Below are 6000 nucleotides of genomic sequence, written 5' to 3'. Positions count from 1 at the left end.
ATATGGTCCAAAAGCTATTAATTTATAAAAATTATATTTAATATGCAATTAGGTGACTCTCTTTAATCTTTATGTACTTGATTTAGGACATATTCTTTCACATGAAGCTTCCATTCAATAAAGATAAGAACAGTATCTGACAACAAATCCAAATTTACATGCCCTTCCTTCCTTCTTTGACAGCAATTTCCACGTGAAGTTTAAAAAGACCTGAAGGGACTTGGCACTAACCTGAGTTCACTGATGGAGCTAAAGGAATTTCAAGAATTAAGAGGGATGAAATTGAAAAAAATTTCAATTTTAAAAAGTAAAAACAAAAAATTTTAAAATTTTGTGGGATAATTTTTAAAAGAAAAAGTTAGTTGAAAAGTAATACTAAGTCATGATTAATAATTGAAAAGTATTACTACTACGACTAAAATTTCAACAAAAGAAAGTATTACTGATAATTCTTAATCATGATTTATGATAATTATATTGTAATTTCAATTGTTTTAAGGTTTTAAATTAAATAATCTCAATTCATTTTAATTTTTGTAAGTAAATTGGACCATAATGTTCAATTTTTAAATAATAAAATATATAATTGCTTTAAAATTTTAAATTAAATAATATACCTAAAAATGAAAAATATGTATTATTAATTGATTATTCGGTTTGGTTCTGGTAATTCGGTACAAATCCAGTACAGTTCCAGTGCAGTTCTAAATCTTTCTGATTTTGATTTCGATTCTTATAACACGGTTCTTTTTTCGGTTTTTGTTCGGGTCAGTTAAGTTCTACATTTCAATTCGATTCTTTCGGAACCATGCACACCTAATTAGGCATAGCAAATCTGTAATCCAAGTAAGGTATTCCTACTTAAGAATACTAATTAAGTATGACTTTCTTGTTTATTGGTTGGATCCATTCAATTTTGTTTTACTTGCTGTTTTAAATTCAAACAACCAAATATATTTATAAATTTCAAACAACCAAATAAGATATTATAATAACTATAGTACTCAAAAAAAATATTATAATAAAATTTTAAAGTTTAATATTTGTATCATTTTTAATCATAAAATAAATTATTATAATTTCAACTATTAAATTATCTCATTTTAAGAGTATATGCTTTTATTACAAACAGTTAATAATATTTATTAGTTTGAAAAATATTTTATAATGCAACTCACGGATAGACCACTAATAAATATATCAAAATTCAAGTGTATTCGCTTATGTGGCGCAATTTAGAATACTAACTAACTGTCACGACCCGAAACCATGGGCCGGACCGGCACTAGGGCCCAGGTAAGCTTAAGGCCCCCGAGGCCCGTAGTAAGCCTGAATCAATAAAATTCTCCTTTCTCAATATAAATTTCAAACATTTAGCCCATACTACTAGAAAAATAAACCTCAAGATTTTATTAAATCTCGGCCCAAATTCATCATCTACAACATTTCATAGTTCGGGCCCAATTAACAATACATCACATTTCTAATATGGATTCACAAAATTATTTCGTCTATATTAATACACGACTAATCGTATGTAAATTCTACAACTGCGGAGTCACTAACTATTTAGTATACATAGCTTTTCTTTTTATACATATAATTACATTGTAAAATAATTATAAAACTGGGAAAATTTTCTTCTAGTCCTGCGGCAAAGGAACATAACTTAACCGAATTAAAGAGAAATTTACTTCCTAAAAAGTTAAACAAGATATGTGAGCCTTCTAAGAAGTAATACCTATAGCACAACACACTCATTCACACAAATGAATAAATATATCAATCTAGTCATCCGACTAGTTATATGCTCACGCAGCCAGTCACACAAATGGCATATCATCAGCACTCACAATCATAAACATCTTCATGTAATCACATCACGTGGAAATTAGTCAGTGGCGCCACCTGAAACCCCAACGAGCCGTCCTCACACATGGCTCGCCCTCTCATACATGTGCACCAGGGAGCCGATCCCCCATACGGCCAACTGGTCTAATCCTCACTGACCAGTCCTCTCATTATTTTTCCATTCTCTCGTTTCTTTTCCATACCAACAGGAGGCAACCCGGTGGTCTCCATCCAATCTAGATCATCAAGTGCTCACAACAGGAGGCCACCCTGCGGGCTACAATCAAATCTAGATTGTCAGGTGCGCAACAACAAGAAGCCATCCTGTGAATTCCCATATAATCTATATCATCAGGTGCACAAGGGGGCGCCGATCTCCCATTTTCCCGGCCGACGGTCAAATGTCAAATCATAATCGGATCCATATCACAGACCGTCCTCACAAACCCATGGTGGTCCACTTCATCCCAATTCCACACAAACAAGGCATAACATATTCACAGCACAGGTAATCAAACAATGCAATCAAATGCAGACATATTGATCAGTTGAGCATCATAATGCAATGCACAATTAGGCATTCATTCTTAAATACAATTAAATAATTAAATAAATGATATTAACAACAACAAAGATAAAATAAATAATAATAATAATAATAATAATAATAAACAATGATAATCAAAATAAATAAATAATTGAATAATTAAATAAATAATAATGATAATCATAAAATGATTAGAGCACTATATTTATTATGTATTGAGTTATAGAATTAATCTAAATAAATTTATTAATTATGTTATTACTTACAACTAATCTAATTTCTATTGAAATTTCGGCAGCACCTCCCCTAAAAGTAGGACTATCTACCTGTTTAAATATCACAATAATATCATATATATATCAATCAATACACACAGCCCATCCGTCGGGCAACTCACAACAACATTTCACATCCGCCACATTCGTAACTCAACATCTGTTAAGCTCTTGTATCAACAAATAATCAATTCACATATTAATAACTAAGAATTCCAAATCAATTAATTAACAATTTATATTAACTATTAACCTCCAGACGATATTCATTAAAGTTCCTAAATTAGCTTACATAAATATTAGCTAAGAATTAAAATTTTTTTTTTTTTTTTTTTTTTTTTTTTTTTTCAATATCAAACCTCCTAAATATAATTATAGTTCATGTAATTTATTTGACAAAGTTCTAAACTCATTTGCAATTACATTATTCTAAAATCCTAAACCAATTAACTAAATATATTCCGCTATCGCAAAATCCGCATACTAATCAATTTAATTTAATGACAAAGGACTAAAAATGTTCTATATATATTTAGGCTATTCCAATAACCTAATTTCTTATTATTCAATTTAATTTACTTAATTACTCAATTAAATTTAGTAATTAACTAATTCAGAATTTATACGAAAATTGAGAATTGAGTTTTAGGGCGTACCGATTGAAATTTGGGCGACAATTCCACGATCCTCGCGAAGAGAGGAACATTCTGTCCCTTGGTGCCTCACCGGAGGCTCGCCGGCCGGTCGCCGGACCGCCGCCGTATCCGCCGTCCACGGTGGCCGGAAAATCGACTTTTACCCAGAAATTTGTGACTCGCACACCAAAATGCTCGAAATCTTATGGGGACTCCAATCGCATGTTCCATTTGAACTGGGTGTGCCTGCTTTAGCCGGAAATGGCCCCGACAGTGGCTTCGCCACTGCCATTAATGGCAGCTCCGTCATCCGAGCTTCATCGCCGGAATTGTTGGGGGAAAAAAGATCTCCGAGAAGAGGGGAGTCGACCGAAGCGTGTCCGTCGACCTCAAGCTGCCGGAATCGGCGTGGATCGCCGGAAATTGGTGAACACGAACTGTCCAGGAGAACAGCTCCGTCTCGCTGAACACGAACTGTCCAGGAGAACAGCTCCGTCTCGCTCCCATTGAAGCTCTTTCCGCGCGAGAGGAGGCTGGAAACACGACCACCAGTACCAGACGAGCCGACCGCCACCTCGCTTTCGTTGAGCGGTGGCCGGAAACGAGAAGGAAAGGGAGGAGGAGGCTGCTGTCGCACGCCCAGAAGAAGAAGGAGAGAGGAAGAAAAGAAGAAACCAAGTCGGTTTCTAGATCATTCCGGTTCGATTCGAACTGGTTTGATCTGATTCAACAATTTGGCTCGATTTTGCTTGATTCTCGAGTTTTTCCACTGGTTTTCAAGTTATTCGCGTGGTTTTCGAAAAATCAATTTGATTTTCGGGTCCGGTTCGATTTATTTTGATTATTTTAGTTAGGTTCCATAACATTTCCTCCATTTAATTAATATTAATCATATTGATAGAGTTTTATATTATTTCTCGGGAAATTTAAAGGTTCTCGAATCGGAATTTCCAATAGAATATGTTTGGGCTTGGGCCCAATTGGCAAATTTGGGCTCAAATTAAAATTGTTTGGTATTTACAGCCCATACCGTCAACATTCGGATTTTTGATTTAATAAAAATTCTAAATTTTTGAAAATAAAATTACGGGGTGTTTCAATCTCCCCCCCTTAAGACAATTCGTCCTCGAATTGAAATCTAGTGGAAAGTATAAGAATGGATACATAGGGAATTTCAAAGTCATACGAAGTTACTTCCAATATGAAGGAGACAGCTCAAGAGTAGCTAATATAAATCGAGGAAGGAAAGAGGATCGGGTATTCTAATTGTACTTCTATCACCAACCATCATATTTTAAAAAACAAAATTCCGTTTAACTATTTAGTACCACCTAGCTAAAGCTTACAAGGAACTTAAAATCATTACCTAAATCTCGAATTACTATCTGCAGAAAGCTACTGAAATCTTTAGAAAATCTTTCTTTGAATAAAATCTTACAAGAAAATCGGGTTTAATAATAAAATGCATAACGTGTATATATTTTTCTCAAGATTATATAGTTCCACTTGAAAATCCAAATTTTTTATTAGGCATTTCTCCATAAAAACCAACATATAACTCACCAAAAGAATAAAACAATCAAAATTTAATTTATTTATAATGATAAGAATTAACTCATCAATTCACATATACTTTCAGTAATACTTTTACTAAAACTCTTCTCAATCAAAATTTTGAAAACTATTACTTTAATCCAAGATTTTCAAGAAAATCATTCTCATAACTTTAGTTGTCTATAGTATCACAAGGCAATTCGAGCACACTCTCTTAGTTCTTATCTTTTTAATAACCTTTCATTGCACCAATGTTGCTTATTAGTTCATCCTAAAGATATTAAATACTCTCATTAATTATTTCGTCTCCTAATCATCGTTACCTACCTTAAATATTCACCTTTATCTAACACCTATCAACACAAAAGTTTTCCAATAAAATTTCCTTATCTAAGTCTAGTAAGATATTCATGAATTCTTCTAATATTTTATCTACTAGTTAATCCTCTTATATTTATTACAACTCGTCATAGATTATTCCTTATACCTTAAACTATCCAACTTCATTCTTAATGTTATTTCTTCCATTTATTACGTTAAACAATCCTATACTCTAAATCTAATCGTCACTTAACTTCTATACCAAAATCGGCTACCCGACATTTCCAGCGTTCATGTTCTCAACTTGACTACTAATTGTCTACTTACTTATTATTATCACCCCCAGTCTTATTCTTCTTTTTCCAATCTTCTTTCAAATTTTACTATCCTTGTAATCGTTTCATTTTATGATCTAATCCAATTGGCCCCGTGATATAAATAGACAACTTTCAAAAATAATTTTCTATATAAATAATCAATTTCAAATTATTTATCATAACACAATTTAAATTCAAAATTAAAATGGGGTCTTAAATTTAAATATCAAATATCAAGTAAATAAAACAATAAAAAGATTATCTTTTGAATAAATTCTAAAGAAATTCAGTAGCCGAGCTGAATACTAAAATACCGATTCCTAATCACCAAAAGTTCATCAATCCGCCATACAAATGAAAAACCTATTTATTCTCTACACTATCCTATTCACTGATAGGAACAGAGCTCACATGAAAAGTAGTGTACTGGGTGATCAGGCCAATCCACTACCATCCAGGTATTACTCTATTCCCTAGCCTAAAAATTGATACTAGCTCTG

Source organism: Jatropha curcas, chromosome 3, assembly GCF_041381405.1.
Source record: "Jatropha curcas cultivar XTBG-Jc1 chromosome 3, XTBG_Jcur_1.0, whole genome shotgun sequence".
Lineage (NCBI taxonomy): Eukaryota > Viridiplantae > Streptophyta > Magnoliopsida > Malpighiales > Euphorbiaceae > Jatropha > Jatropha curcas.
The sequence above is the reverse complement of the archived record's forward strand: the minus strand, read 5'-3'. Positions refer to the sequence as shown.